This window comes from Xenopus laevis, chromosome 6L (assembly GCF_017654675.1).
Source record: "Xenopus laevis strain J_2021 chromosome 6L, Xenopus_laevis_v10.1, whole genome shotgun sequence".
NCBI classification, from domain to species: domain Eukaryota; kingdom Metazoa; phylum Chordata; class Amphibia; order Anura; family Pipidae; genus Xenopus; species Xenopus laevis.
The window spans coordinates 97,115,370-97,132,659 of NC_054381.1; the positions used below are offsets into that span (position 1 = coordinate 97,115,370).

A 17,290-nucleotide genomic window follows, 5' to 3' on the forward strand; every position below is an offset into this window, starting at 1 on the left:
TGCTCACAGATCAATACAAATTCTCTACATCATGCATATACATTGTGTTTGGGTTACTCACTGAATGCAAACCATAACTATATAACTACAACATCATCAATAATACTTTTATCCAAACTTCAGTTTTCCTAACTATTTTTACTTGTGAGAATATATGAAATATTTGTTTTTTAGTGCTTATCCTAAAAAAAAAAGAATTATAAAAACATTGCTTTCTATGGAACATCCATTCTCTGCATATTTACATCACACTTATGTATGAGAGGTGCCACAGACTCAACACAGACCCTAACAGCACATCCATTATGACCACTAGAGATTTTGCGGTTACAGCATATTTTAAATTTCTCATCCAAGACAAACATAATGGCAACTCACACATACAAGCAAATGAGAAGGAATGCTATAGGGATATAATAAGTTATACAAAACAAGTTTTCATCTTCCTATGAACAGAATATGGAGTGGGTGCTGGTACCTTGATGGAACATATGCCTTTATCAGTTTTGCTGTCATTGTGGTTATTATTTCTTGTCCTGATCCAGGAAACATCACCTCTTGCATCTTTTCATAAATTACAGTAATTGTGGGTGCAACATTCTTCTGTTCATTACAGATTTGAAGGCACTTCTATAATTTCCTCTATTGCTCTCCTTAATCTGCAAAATCCCTCTGTTACTAATACATACAGCCAGGGCATAAGTGGGAGTTATGGGTGAAACAGATGACCATTGGTATTATATTGGTATAAGAAGTGCCGCTGGCAAAGCGTACAAAGTGCTACATCTGTGCTATTTGTATTACTCTCCAAAAATATTTTCACTGAAAAATTTCATAGTACAAAAAAAGATATGAATTCTACAAGTCTACTTGAAGGAATACTATCATTACAATGCACACCATTTCATTTATACAAGGTTGATGCGTGCTATTTGCTGTCACATTAAAAAACAAGGAAAGGTTAAGTTACTGTGGGCTGCCAATGTACTAAAGTGGAACTTTTTCCCCCAAAACTATATTACTACCCTGTGCACACAATAGTATACATTGTTTTCAGACAAATGTAAATAAATTGTAATTAGACAACAGTATCCCTTGGTTTGTTTGCATGTAAACAAAAAGTAACATGTAAAAAAAAGTCTGAAGAGATGCACAGCCTACATAGAGAAGGGCTTGCAGGAGCCACTGGTCTAGTATTTCCTGAAATTCTCATCCCAAAAACCTGTTTCTAATACCAGTTTATAATAATTACACCCTACTCCCAATGATAACAAAGTATAAACTTGATCAAAACAAAGATCTGTAAACAACAAACACCTCAGGTTATGTACAAAGACATGAACGAGTTATGACCACAAACCTCAGAAATTCATCAATAAACCAGTTTAATTCTAATTGACTGGATGTTATTTTTGAGGCAAACTGAGGCCAAACCTGCATAATCACAATTACAAAGAAAATCATCCATTTTTATAGGCTCAGAATATGATATTGACACTTGCATGGAAATTCACTCAACCTGTTCTTGTTTTGGGCAACAAAAAGACAGACAAATATTTGTCATGGAGACAAAAAGATGGAATGTCCTTCATTTTAGGTAGTGTGAACCTCTGCAGGTAAAACAATTAAACTGCATAATCGTGTGAAAAAGCACTTTATGTATTTTTGTGCGATTACGCAAAGTGCTTTAACTGCACTAATTGCGTCCCACAATGGAAAGTAATTTTATGGTGTTTTGTTGCAGCTACAATTGACGCGCATCAAAAATTGTTCATCATATCCACGAAATGCAAATGCTACCATTTTTGGGAGCCTCCAATTCATAACTGATCGATCTAAAAACAATTTGAAATGTATTATGACTTCACTAGACATATTTCTATAATTTATTTTTTACATTTAGGGTTTTTGTATGCCTTACCCTCTATATTACTATATTATCTACTCCCTGAAGCTGAAGGTTCAAGGCATGAGGTCTCATGGGGTATGAGACTACTGGCAAGCATGTTAACACACTTACTGCATGGGATTTTTAACATTTAATATACCCACCCTATAATAAACTTCCTAGTGTCCTGCTTGGTAACAATGCTGTACCAAACTTCCTGGCAATTAGGTTTTCAATACTAATCATATAACACACTTTCTAGCGTACTAGTATTGAACATATGTGGGGTTATGTTATAAAAGGCTCTAAATTTGCCCAGAGGCAGTAACCCATAGCAACCAATCAGCAGGCAGTATTTACTAGTGACCTTAAATTCAAGCATCTTAATGGTTGCCATGGGGTACTGCTACTGGGCAAACTTAATGTCTTATATTACATATGAGGGATGGTATTTATAGTCCACAACACCAATAAATATCGACAGTGTCCCTTTAAGTTGGAGGCAAATGTAATTTTTCTGATTTATTTTGACCTTGTCCAATACGAAATTGAATGTACCATTATACTAATTAAATTATTTGAAGAATACTGCCGTGTCTGGGCTGACATAGACAACAGCAATTTCAATCACTTGCTCTGAATAAACTAAAGACTAGAATAGTAATTGCTGTATACAGCCATAAAATTTAACACAGGCAAGCACAATACAGCAGAAACGGGTTAGTAGAGCTCAGCATTCTCAGTAGTCTACAAATCAATTTTGCATGACCTTCAGAGAGGCCCAAAGTAAAGCAAATGAAAAATGGCACAAAATGGGACTAAGAAAATGACACCCATTTACTAAAACTTCCTTAAAGTCCCTCATGTCTCCCTTTTCTATGCCATACTTCCTACTTTTTTCCTAATTGTTGCTTTAATTAATCTGTAGAAAATGTCCCTTATTCATATTAACCAAAAGGTACTAGTGATCTAAAACACCCTCAGACTCATTTATCAACACTGGGAAAATTTGCACATAGGCAGTGACCCATGGCAACCAATCAAAATTGCTGCATTGATAGTTCTACTTGCAGTTGACTTTAAAAAGCTTATCACTGATTGGTTTCTATGATTAAAGGGATACTGTCATGGGGAAAAAAAAATTTTTCAAAATGAATCAGTTAATAGTGCTGCTCCAGCATAATTCTGCACTGAAGTCCATTTCTCAAAAGAGCAAACTGGTTTTTTTATATTCAATTTTGAAATCTGACATGGGGTTAGATTGTCAATTTCCCAGCTGCCCCAAGTCATGTGACTTGTGCTCTGATAAACTTCAATCACTCTTTACTGCAAGTTGGAGTGATATCACCCCAGCAGCCAAACAAAAGAACAATTGGAAGGTAACAAGATAACAGCTCCCTGACACAAGATAACAGCTGCCTGGTAGATCTAAGATCTAATAGTAAAAACCCAAGTCCCACTTCTCAGTTACATTGAGAAGGAAAAACAGCAGCCTGCCAGAAAGCTTTTCTCTACTAAAGTGCAGGCACAAGTCACATGACCAGGGGCAGCTGGGAAATTGACAAAATGTCTAGCCCCATGTCAGATTTCAAAATTGAATAAAAAAAATCTGTTTGCTCTTTTGAGAAATGGATTTCAGTGCAGAATTCTGCTGGAGTTGCACTATTAACTGATGCTTTTTGAAAAAAAACATTTTTTCCGATGACAGTATCCCTTTAACTGCCCATGGGTAAATTTGCCAAGTGTTGATAAATGAGTCCCCCAGTGTTAGAAGTGACAGGTTTAAAATTGCTGATGCTTCATATAATAAAAAAAATATTTTGTGCTTCTGCAGAATCATATTTTGGGCAGGGCCCTCTTTACCTCTTGTATCGGTTGTTTTTTTTTGTGTGTGTGTGTGTAATCAGTATGTTCAATGTTCACACCTATTGATTGTAGAGCACTGTTGAATATGGTGGAGCTTTATAAATAGGTATTCATAATATATATCAAATGAAGGCACCATAATCTTGTACACTATGCATGCCAGGCAGGCTGCTATCCTGAACTACATCTATTAAGATCTGCACTTCGTTCCTGAGTTTGTACATACAAATTACTGACAGAGCCTGCACGTTTATCTGTGCACTGCATGGAATGCTACTGAATCTCTCTGGCATTTAAACAGGTATATATCACTGCAACATATGACAAACTATAGCTTTCTAGATATTATTGTACAGGTATGGGACCTGTTATCCAGAATGCTCGGGACCTCGGGTTTTCTGGATATGGGGTATTTCCGTAATTTGGATCTCTATGCCTTATAGGAGAAGGAAAGACTAAAATTAAGTAAGCTTTATTAGAAAGGTCTATATAAACACACCAGTAAAGTAATGCTGCTCTGGAAACAAAGCATTTTTTTCCTTTTCCTTCTATGTGTATACATGGGCTTCTGTATCAGAATTCCTGTTTTCAGCATAAACCTTCAGGGCTAGGGTTTGAGCACGCTCAGTTTGCTCCTCTCTCCCTCCATCCCCCCCCCCTCCTCACTTCTCCCCTCCCTGCTGTAATCTGAACTCAGAGCTATAAGTGAGCAGGGAGAGACTCAGGCAGGAAGTGATGTCACTCCAAGCTAATATGGCAGCTGCTATCCTAGACAAACAGAGAAGCTTCTACAGCTGTTTACTCGGGTATGGCAAAGCACTCTGCAGAATAAAGAGAGTGTTATAGCTTGCACTATTGTGGCTAATCTATTCACAATAAACCGCTTCAGTAGCTTTCCTTCTCCTTTAAATCTACTAAAAACTAAAAAATCATTTAAACATTAAATGAACCCTATAGGATCATTCTGTTTCTGACAAGGGTATCTTAGATGGGATCAAGTACAAAGTACTGTTGTATTATTACAGAGAAAAGGAAATCATATTTTAAAATGTGAATTATTTGTTTAAATGGAGTCAATGGGTACAGCGCTGCAAAATATGTTGGCGCTATATAAATACATGTTATGTTAATAATAATACGGGAGATGGCTGTCCAGTAATTTGGAGTTTTCTGCATAACAGGGTTCTGGATAATGGAGCCATACCTGTATAAAATAGTAAAATAGTACATAGTAACATAGCCGCCTTTGCAGCAGCTTGTCTCCATTCTTTTTATACCCAAAAGAATGGGTGCACATTCTTTACTAGGAAGACATTATATATATACAGTTTGTTATACAGATAGAATCTTTATGTTCTAAACGTGCTATATGGGAAAATTAAATCATCAGAGAGAACTTTTTTGAAAAATGGCTATGCTGCAAAGGCTCCACACGGCATTGAAACTGGCCCTGTCAGCATTATTATCAACTAGGTAAACTACAATACCTTGGAGTTGGCCTCATGATGTTCTAGTGCCAGTTTCCTAATGAGAAATCTGTCATTAGTATCAATAGAAACCACTGCTTCTAGGCACAAAATACTTTGCCCTGTCACATTGCTTTTTATTCAGCTGAGAGAATATACCCCATGTGAGATGATCTATAGACTTCTTTTTTAGAATCAATGACAGGGGACTGCAGGTAAAAGAAATCTAGGTGCTGAGTTTACAGGAAACTAGCTAATTCTCTGGGCAAATCCATCTCTCTTGAGCAAGAAAAAACCTTTTTATAGCTGAGGTAGTGCCTTTTTAAACTCAGGCTGTACATATTTAGCGCAGCAGAGCCTGTTGGAGTGAATCTGGGTTAAAGCACAGGAGACAAATAAAGGACCAATTAGGGACAATATATTGAATTAAATGGTGGAGAGGCATATGGCCTTCATAGGGTACTTGCAGTCATGACTGCCTAATGACCTATGCTAATTATTAATTGTGCTCCTGCAAAATATTAGGATATTATAAGTCATTGAGGAGTTCTATGACTATGTAAATGCACAAGGGTAAATGCTGAGTGCTTTTATTCAACTCCGAGGTGGATCCTAATATCCTCATATTTTACAACAGGGGGTACATTATTTATTATAATACACAAGTTTTAGTTAGTTATATTTTCCTCAACCAGGCAATGTTTTCACCCCACCCAGCTGTAAAAAAAACTTTTTAAAAAGACTAATGATTATTTTGTTACCCTTTATACCTTTCCCTTTTACACAAGAGCACAGCATATTTTAACATTTAATGTCCTTTAAACATTGCCAGTTGTGGGATCTTAATGAATCTTTACTAAAGCAGATAATCGAAACCGTTTTGACTGAAATATAAACCCGATGCAGCTCTGAAACAGGGAAACAAAATAGAAGGCCAAAGACTAACAGCTTGTAATGAATATTAATGTAAGGCAGTGTCTGAGCTCTGCATGAGAGAAAAGCTAGATGACGCACATTACAGTCCCAAATTTGTCTCCCCATCTCATTTTCAGCTATGAAGTCGTTTTGTAGATGAAACATTAGGTAAGGTGGCATTAAATATATACATTAAAATTGAAAAAAAAGCTAAATTTTTAATACTTGTAGCAAAAATTGGTGTATAAGTGTTCTCATTAAAAGGCATATATTTAGGTGTTTGTGCCTACTTAGGCTTATCCAAACTAACAGCATGCACCAATTTGTCTCTTGTATCTACCTTGGTACATTCAGGGGTGTAAATACAGAGGAAGCAGATGGGCGGGGGGGGGGCAGGAGGTATACCTCTATATATCTATATATGTTGGGGGCCCTATAATTAATTTGCTGTGTGGCCCAGTAACATCTAGTTACACCGCTAGATACATTACTAGGTGGTGCATAAGGGTCTCTTTTTGCATGCTGTGCCTATAGGTGATCAATATGTTAAATAAGACACAGCTGAAGAGAATGTGTGTGTCTGCTTACATCTCAGCTGCAAGTTGTGCCCATTTGAGCATAATTTCGTGAGGAATTCTGGAAAAGAATGTTGCATTATGGGTTACATAGACATTCAGTTTTATAAATTATTTTGCACTTCTTCAGTAGAAAGTTCTCTAACCAGAAAATATCATCATTTCTCAAACTCTGTAGCACTTGTATAGCTATAAACATCCCGAACACTTATAACAAGTTGTAATAACAGTAAAATATATTTGCTGTAGCCTTAGCTGAGTCACATACTTTACTGTACTGTAAACAGTATCCTGAAATAGACTGGGTTGAAATACTAAATATTTGCCAATATCAGCAACAAGTTTCGTCAAATAATTTACAAAGTGTTTTTAATATGGGGGCATTTCAGGCCTCTCACTTATACAGTGGCCTATTACCACGTCTATCATTTAGATGATCCTTCACACCTTGCTGTGCCTGTTGGAGAGTCTTCATATTGCTCAGTCCTCCCACCCCCCCAACCAAAACAATAATAATTTTGTGAGGCCTGCAAGTGATTCTAGTTCCAGGTCTATAAGCAACCCCCAAATATCAGAGAAACAGTTTGTTTTAATAATAAAAGAGGCAACAGGGGGGCCTGGATTTGATGCCATAATTAGAAGTAGGAAAAGCTTCCAAAATTTCAGATGCATTTCTCAGGTACATTAATAATATATGTTACACAACATTGGGCTAAACGTCACACCCAATGGCCCTGAGTCTAACCATGAAATTGTATTTTTACCTGTTTAACATCAGGATGCTGATGCATTCATATGAATCCCCATCAACTCAAAAGGGGGCAATTTTAGGGGGATTTAATACTGACTGAATACCATTGCTTGATTGTTATCCACACCATGTGCTATTAGCCTTCAAACCACAGTTTCCATTTGCATACAATATTTATATGAGTCTTCTGAGGGTAACTGTCTATGGTTTATATTTAAATGTAATATATCAAGTGCATTTACAATCTGTTATATTAAACTGACAGAAAGCAGAATACAAATGTAATCCTGAGACCATCACAGTATAATTAATTATTAATGCTGCTCATTTTGTCTAATCATAGTTAGTTGTAATGAGTGATAGGCTTTGGCATAGTGGTTCAGTAGACCTGTGCTGATTTGGATTTTGTTGACAACCCCTCTGATGCTAACCTCTAAGCAACATACTGATCAGGGTTTTTTTCTTCAACTTTTTCTATTAAGACACGGTTTTAGTCCTGGATTAATACAAGGTTCTGTCATAGGTAGATAACACCACTCCTACACATTTGGAGCATGCACAATGCAACCATCTCGGTTGTTACTGAACTTGAATCAAGCAACCCCTTAGAGGATCAACATTTTTTCTGGTCCCATAATACAGGATAGGGGCAGTCCAAAATCAAGGTTTAAATTAGTTTAATGAAATGAAGGGGGTCATTTAAAAAAAAACACAATTTGTTTCTGGTCTGGGTTTTTTGGGCAAAAAGTCCAATTTCGAAAACCCGCCATCTCAAACCTGCCAAGGTCATGTAGAACTCAATGGGAGATGCCCCTTCTACATTTTGAAGATATTGTGGTTTGAGCTGGGTTTCAACCGATAATTTCTTGGGGTTTTTGGGTGATAACCTGAAATCGAGTGATTCAGGCATCAAATCCAAATCCAAAATTGTACAATTCGACTTTTTCGAGTAATTTTATTGATAAATAAGATCAAATCATGGATGGGAGTTTGGTTGAGCTTGGTTTAATAAAAATGAGATAAATTGAAGTTTTAGTAAATAGCCTCCTAACATTTCAATAATTAGTCTACAAATGTACCTGTCTAGTCCTATATTCGGGGACATATAGGAAATGAAAGCTGAACACCTATTCTATTTTTTGTTCAGGGCAACCCTTATTTCATAACAAGGTTACAGGTTAAGGAAAACATTGATGTATCAGCCAGGCCCTTTGAAGCCTATATAGAAAATATGGCCCTGCACTGTTTTAGCTCAGAAAACAGTTCTTGGGAGACTTTTTTTTTCACAAAAGGAACTACACAGGACGGCAAATGTTTCCTGTCTGCAGTGACTATGTGAATGAAGACTCATATAATCCTTATGAATTCAGCAGAGGATGAGTAATGCTTGCATAAATATTTTCCTATAACAACAATTGTGGCCTATTTCTACAAAAATTATGAAATGATTCACCCAAATGCTATACAGACTATACAGGCTTCTACCTGCCTTTCTGATGGCACAGTTAGTGGAGTAATGTGAAATAAGAATCTAGAGGTTTGGGCTTGTATATAGGTGGATATACTTAATATATGTGTAGGGGACATGAGGAATCCTTCCCGTTTGTCTGCCTGTGATATCATCCAGCCCAGTTGCATGCTGGATAGTGACCCGATTGGCTGGGAACCCCAGTGCATCCTTGGGAGAAAGGGTGTGCCTGACTTTGCAGTTCCCAGTACTTTTCATATGCAAAAGTGACTCGGGGGCCCATGGATTGCCAAGGGTAAGTTGCTATTTAAAGAGACAGTAACCAAATTAGTGTTACATATGTGTACATACTACATATGCATACTATATATAATATGGGATATATTACACATTATAATCGGCTTACATATGTATGTACAAAAGAGCAGCCAGATATCACACTGGGCTCCACTATAAAATATTTTAAGAGCACCCAATACTTTTAAAATGATAATCAGTTTTGCAAATATACTGTCTATTAAAACTGCACTTGCTGGGACTCAGCACCCTCCTGCTGCTGCTCCTATTGTTACAGCCATGAATTTTTCCCTTTGAGAATATCGAGAAAAACACAGCAGCTTCCAATTCTGTCAATTAAAAACATCTGTTTGACAGGCAGGAACATTTTTGTTATAAATTATACAACAGGTATGCAGTAAATTTGCTTGTTACTTAAATATGAAGATAGCTGCAGTGTAGAAACTAAGCTATTAAATATATGGTATGTTTCCTACCAATCATTACATTTTTTAATGGTATGATGTACAATATTTCTAACTATGGTTAAATAGCATGTGGGATATATAGTTAATGGAGAATAACTGCATCAAGGAGCATGGAACTAAATATCAAGTCTGGTTCTTCACAAGCAATATTTATACATTTTGACAAGACAACCATAACTCAGACTGTAGCTCTGGTGCTGCTACATTCCATAATAATACCATAATAAATTAGCATAATTTACAATCCATACATGCATTCCATTCTGTATAGAAGCAAACCAATAAGTGCTAATAGCCTACATTTTATATTTTTTTTAACATTTCATTTCCTGTCTTGTTTCATGTTACAGAAAAGATAATGTACCATACTGACCTCTCTCATGCTTTAACCTTAAATTCTTCCTCTTTTCATAAGAAAGTCAAGACGTCCCTTGGTAACACGAATGACCATCATTTGAGATGCTTCGAAGTCTTCTGTAGGAGACTAGCCTAGCCAATCGCAGCCCTTATTTGGCATCCCCAGGGACTATTTTCATGCTTTTGTTGCTTTGTCATATATCAGCAATGCATGTAAATATGTATAATAGTGAGGAAGCACAGAAATAAGTTTTCTGTGTACAAGGAAATGGTAAATTCCCTCAATAGTGTAATCATTCTCTGCACATTTACAGATCACTGTGTTTGTTCAGGAGCAACTCATTTTCATGCCCCACAGTTTTCTAAAGTCAGCAATAGTGAAATATCTGACTCTTTCTATTGCCATTGATCTCTACAGAAAATGTCCTTGCTGATTCTAAAAACTGAATTGCCAAATTAGAGTTTGTGAAAAGCAGCATCGGAATTTTAATACAAATAATCATGCCAGGGGTACCCAACCTTTTTTACCTGTGAGCCACATTCAAATGTAAAAAGAGTTGGGGATCAACAAAAGCATGAAAACAGTCCCTGGGGATGCCAAATAAGGGTTGTGATTGGCTATTTGATAGTCCATATATGGACTGGCAGCCTACCGGAGACTTTACTTGGCAGTAAACCTGGGTTTTATGCAACCAAAACTTGCCTCCAAACCTGGAATTCACAAAAAAAGCACCTGCTATGAGGCAACTCAGAGCAACATCCAAGGGGTTTGTGAGCAACATGTTGCTCAGGAGCCACTGGTCAGGGATCAATCTAGACATAACTGACACAAATGATACTGTAGATTGAGGTTCTAGACTTACTAAGAAAAATGATCCTGTCGAGTAAAGTTCTAAACTTTAGAATACAAATGATCCAGGAGAGTGAATTTCAAAACTTACTAATATTAATGCTACCGGGCAAGGCTCTAGCTTTAGTTATACAAATGATACTGTAGAGTGAGGTTCTAAACTTGCACATAAGTAATCATGTAGCCTTAGGCTGTGTGGTCTGTTTTCCTTCCAGCAGAAATACACTGGTGCAGAGACTGCTCACAGAGACATGAACCTAAAGGGACATCACCTTTATCAACTAGGAATTACAGAAACAATTATACCTAGCTAATTACATCCATGTCTGAGAGGCAATGTGCTAATATTGTTCTTACAAAGGACAATTTTGCCATTGGTGGGCACATTTTGACTAAGGTCTACAGATGTTTTTCAGATGTTTTCTCTGAAGAGAAACAGTATGCATAACAGAACAAATAAAACATATAAGGCTCCCTTAGCAAACCTAATTTTTAGAGGAAGACCACGACCAGACATAAACAGTACTTGGGTATATATTTCCTTAAATAATAACAGGAAATTGAAAAAAAGGCAATCCTTTGGTTCTGACATTTGAAACAATGTAGCAGAAGTCAGTTCTTATTAAATCCTGTATAAGGTTTGGCTTCCTCTATATTGTTTCATGGAGAAACAGGAGTAAAGAACAGTAAGAAAATGACTGCTTTCAATTACAATTACATTTACAAATAACTTTGAGACCACTGACTTTTCTGTTAAATATATGTATTGGAAAGTTGCTTAGAATTAAAGTTTCTACCATTATGCAAAAAAATTTTTAGGGTGGAGATCCACCATAAAAATACATTTCCCCAAACTCAAAAGATGGCGATTTCCTTTAGCTATGTCTATGGCTACACAGCTGCTTAATAAGAAAAATTCAGTTTAGTCAAGCTTCAGTTCCCATTCTGAAAGGCAATGTTAGAAATATGACCCAAAAAAAAGTTTTCCGCTTATTGCTTCTGTATAGAAGACCTTTTTAAACCATCCAACAATATTTACAAAGCTTTAAATAAAGAACAATCAACCAACAAAAAAAAAATCTGCCGGATGTGCATTCAGTTCTGCTCCAGTAACCATGGTATTCACCTGACACAAGGCAAATTCATCCCTAGGCAGAAGTATTGAAAATGTAATTCTAAGCTATTCTCCTATACATATTCATGAACAAGTTTTAATGTTTTTAGTTATTTGTAAATGCCACTGCAATTGAAAGAAGTATCTGTCCATTTCTGAACTGCTGGTTCTGTCTCTTGAAACAATGTAGCACAAACATCCTTGCTTCCCTTGTCACTGAAACTTTGTAGTTCATGTATAGTTTATGTATATTTAAAGGTTACTTACAATAAATTTGGTGCGCACAAAGAATTTTGTACTCACAAAAGACATTTTTTACATACATGACCAAGAAGCAATTAGTGGGAACGTTAGTTTATTCCCCTTTAAATCAGGCGCCATTGATTCAAAAGCTGAGCTAAATAAAGTCACATAATACAGAGTATCACTTCAATGAGTAACTGACCACACTTATAGGAAGGGTTGCAGCTGACAGTATTTCCTTTAGTACAAACAATATATTTTACTTATGAATAATCACACAGATACAGAAGGAACTAGCAATGCATGATGCATGAAAACTCTATTGTAACGTGCTCAAAAATAACATTTCCTTATATGAACAAAATTAAGTGATGGTTTGTTTCCAGGGGTGGCTAATTACAGAAGGCTAGAGACTGGAATAACTTACCATTATTGGGCCAGCTTCTGTTCAACCAATCATATATTATTTAGCTGTAACACTGTACGGTATCTCTAAAACATATTTAAATATGTAGCATATCTTTGCTGAACATAATTTACATGCCTGGAAGAACCTCTTATTTAGTGTATTTTTAATGATTGCATATAATATATTTTGCCGATGGATAGTGTTTGGTATTCTAACTACAGGTATATTTATATACTACAGTGCATATATGTCATACAAATAGAATACACAATTACCATCAATTCACTCCTTCTATCCTTCAATACATCTTAACCCTTACATGAAAGTTTGAGTTTTTATTTATAAATGAAATGGTGACCAGTAAAATGCCTGAACACCCCCATGTGGGCCGTAAGTCTATACAATAGGCCCTTTTGGGTCAAAGGCCCAGATGCAATTTTAAGAAATTTTGACGCTATTACACCTGAGACAAAAGTCTCTGATACAGGATAACATCCTGACTCATGGTTCCATCCGAAAGCCTAATTCTATCTATTTACGGTGCAGAGGAATAGACACACAGTGGATGGATTCATAAAGGGAAGTTATTGAATGATCAATATTCTTCTTTAATAGCAGAGCTTCCAGTGTCACACTATGCAGGCTAGATGAAATATTTTCATTGTGAGAGCATCCAAGGTTACCATACAGGGCATTCAATATCATTTTCAAGGCGCAAACAATAGAAACTACCAGAAAAGGAGAATTTTACAATTCCTTGTGTCAGTGGTACCGGTCACTGTATAGTTCACCTTGAGTAGTCTGTTCTGTCTCACAACGTCACCTTCAATAATTTCACTTGAAAGGGCAACTTTCAAGCAAAAAGCAACACTCTAGGGGTCATTTACTTCCACCCTAGATGAATTGCTGCAGGCCTCTGAACTCCATTTTGGAGTGCAGATACCCGTGGCCACCCCCCATGAATACAGTGCTGTCAGTGTTGGTCAATGCTGTATAAGACACATAGAATGACTGCTGACACAGGTAGCCATGGGTCACTGTTCTTGTTGCACATCCTTATGACAGAAGAGAAAGACAGAGTAACCTGCACGTAACACTTCACCCTGCACCTTGTGCAAGGTTTTTATTGTATTTTTTAACTACTTTCTGGTATTTATATAGCACTGTAGAGTCAATTTACCTGCCTGTATGTTTTTGGAGTATGGGAAGAAACCCATGCAGACACGGGGAGAACATACAAACTTCTTGCACAAGGCAAAGCATGCTTCAGCATAAGGGAGCCTTGTACTTAGTGTTTGAGTTATCAATAAAGGGGTGTACATATGGACACCTTGTTCCCACAATTACCAGTAGTGATGAGCGAAATTTTTCGCCAAGTTTCACAGCGGAACTGATGCCCATAGACTGAAATTGGTGGGAAAAAAATTGTCGCCCATAGACTTAAATGCATTTAATTTTTCCACTTTTTCCTTTCCTGCCCCTAATTTGTATATGCATCTTTTATGAATACCAAATAGTCAATTTGGTGCATCTCTACTATATATCCAACAGTTTGGCACACAAGATGTAACTTGTTTGTGGCCTTTTCCAGGGCTCCTGCTGTCATTCCACTAACCAGGAACAGCAGAAATAATCCATATGACATTGCCCTTAATTAAGCTCATTTCTCCTAACAAATTGTGATGAATCAGCTGATTTGGTAGTTGCTAGTGTGCAATTCTCAAGTGGCAGATCTTTCCCAATGGCACAGATACTTTAACAAGCTGGTTTTAAACAGGTATAAAAACATTTCTGGATGCAGAGGCCTTACTAGTCATACTGACATATCTCCCAACAATTTGGAAACAGAAAAAGGGACAAAACGATTTGCTGCGTTTAGCGCAGCGGATTTTTTTGACCAAGGCCATTTTGTGACCACGCCCCCTAATTACCATGTCCATTTTACAAAATTTGGCAGGTTATGAAAGTTTTTTATGTGTTATTACAGTTTTGCTAATGAAGGTGAATTGCCCTTTAAGTTGTGTACATTCCTATCTTATCTAAAACCATTACAAAAGTATGTTAAGTATGTATTGTGGGCTCTCTGCCAAGAGCCAATTAAGTTTTGTATCTTTGTATCTTTTTCTGTCAGCTCAGTGCAGCAGATCAAAGAGAAACTCGGGACATATCAGTACGTATCCGGGACTGCGGATTGAGCTGTCAAAAGCGGTACTGTCCCACTCAAAATGGGGCGGTTGGGAGGTATGTACTGATGATATTCCTCTGTCACCATTTAAATATGCAAACTTCATCAATTAATAATATTAATACCTGTTAATTAATATTCTGGGTTATTACAGATAGGTAAAGCATCTGACAAGAGTCTGTTCCACCACAACTAAAATCTGCACAAGGATGGCTTAAAAGTCCCTTAAATCACTCCTTTCTACCTGCCATTGACTATAATAAATTACAAACCCAGCTCATAAGCTTGCATAGTTCAGCTGTAAAAAATGCAGCAAGAAGGGATACAGTCAGACTAAAGATCTCACATAAATGTGCATAGATCTTACAAAAATGTGTGTATTTTAAAGAATAAGCTAAGAAATCAAGGCAAAGAAACTTAAATTCTAAATGTAAACTTTATGGGCGTTGAGGTGAAACTGTATAGAAAAAATCTGTTGCAGCTTTCCAAGTTTATAAATATCAATCGATATTTACATTTATCATTGCATGCACCTTGAGGAGTTGGATAATGATATTTATCCAACTCAGGAATCTTTGCAGCTACAGTACAGTATGTGTAAGATTGGTAGTTATTCTAGGTAGACTCCCACTAGGCCTGACATATTCTGTGTTTAGCACTGAATAAAATATATAATGACAAAATGGCATTACAAATGTCAGCTGTTGCTGTTAAGTTATACAGAATCCAGACATTATAAGGGCACCAAAGAACTGTAAATATATTAATAGTTCAGAACTGAAGAAACTAGTCTTGAGATTTCTGTGTGATATTTAAGGATTAAAAATAAATAAAACCTGTTAAGAAGGCTAATTTGATAACTGACACGTTTACAACAGGAATTAATGTATTATTTTCCTTGCTGGAATCTGTAAGAATTACAGAAAGAAAGAAAACACTGGGTGCCTCTTGTACAATGAACTGTTATTGAACGCTCATAAATGAAACAGAATATTATCACAGCTATGTGGTACGTTTTCCATGAAATTAAGCCAAACACATACAAAATTCTTAAACAAAAAATGTTACAGGTATGGAAACCGTTATCCAGAAACCCATCATCCAGAAATCTCCGAATTACGTTAAGGCCATCTCCCATTGACTATATTTTATCCAAATAATCTAAATTTTAAAAAATGATTTCCCTTTTCTCTGTAATAATAAAACAGTACTCGGTACTTGATCCAAACTAAGATATAATTAATCCTTATTGGAAGCAAACCCAGATTATCAGTATAATTTAATGTTTACATGATATTCTAGTAGATTTATGGTATGAAGATCCAAATTACGGAAAGATCCCTTATCTGGAAAACCCCAGGTCCCGAGCATTCTGCATAAAAGGTCCCATGCCTGTACCGTGTGCTCAGTTTTCTAGATCAACACTTTTTAATAACAGTGATCCATGGGCCTTCTAACTACTTTTGAAGGAAACCAAGGTATTAGTGTTTGGACTTCCCATGACATCCAAGGGTCCTAGGAATAGTCACTGAAGATGTCAGCAAGAAGCTGAATGTCATGAAAAAATTATTGGAAAATGGGGATCCCCACATTATCTCAGATGGTGGATTAAAGGAATTGTACAGTGTAAAAATAAAAACTGTGTAAATAGATAGTCTGTGCAAAATAAAACATGTTTCTAATATAGTTAGTTAGCCAAAAATGTAATGTATAAAGGCTGGAGTTATTTGATGTATAACCAGTCAGTCACAACACTACTTCCTGCTTTTCAGCTCTCTTGGTTTACACTGACTGGTTACCCTGGCTACCAGACAGTAACCAATCAGAGACTTGAGGGGGGGCCACATGGGTCATTTCTGTTGCTTTTGAATCTGAGCTGAATGCTGAGGATCAATTGCAAACTCACTGAACAGAAATGTACCATGTGGCCCCCCTTCAAGTCGCTGACTAACTCAGAGTTATAGAGCTGAAAAGCAGGAAGTGGGATTCTGGCTGTTTTATTAGACATCTGTTCACTCCAGCCTTTATACATTACATTATTGGCTAACTAACTATATTAGAAACATTTTTTATTTTGCACAGCCTATCTATTTACACAGTTTTTATTTTCACACTGAACTATTCCTTTAAAGCAATAAAGACTTGGGTGATGAGACGAGAAAATGAGGAACAACAGATAACAGTAAATATATGAGTGTTTTTTGTTTTTTAATGAAGCATGCCTAGAATACACTGCAAACAAATTGCAGAGGTTCTCAAAAGCAATTAAACATAAAAAAAGAAATATTTGGCATAATGCCTCTCACGTGGAAAAGCATGAAAAATCAAAGTTATCTTACTTCATTTAATTTAATGATTTGGTCGTTGATTTTACCTTTTAGTTAATTTGATGTCCAGCCCATTCTCTCAAACTGAGTGCCAGAAGACAAGACAAATATT

At 36.5% G+C, this 17,290-nt stretch overlaps 1 protein-coding gene across 2 annotated transcripts in view; it reads right to left on the reverse strand.

Moving 5' to 3' along the window:
* Nucleotides 1–17,290, reverse strand: part of LOC108719140 (glucose-fructose oxidoreductase domain-containing protein 1) — a 45,201-nt gene that overhangs the window by 16,746 nt on the left and 11,165 nt on the right. Inside the window, exon 1 of one of the 2 annotated variants that reach the window (XM_041566302.1) lies at nt 10,067–10,576. The exons of the other annotated variant lie outside the window; for it this stretch is intronic. The gene's annotated coding sequence lies outside the window, so the exon portion shown is untranslated. Of the gene's footprint in view, nt 1–10,066; nt 10,577–17,290 lie in introns of those variants that run through there. 2 annotated transcript variants of the gene reach the window in all.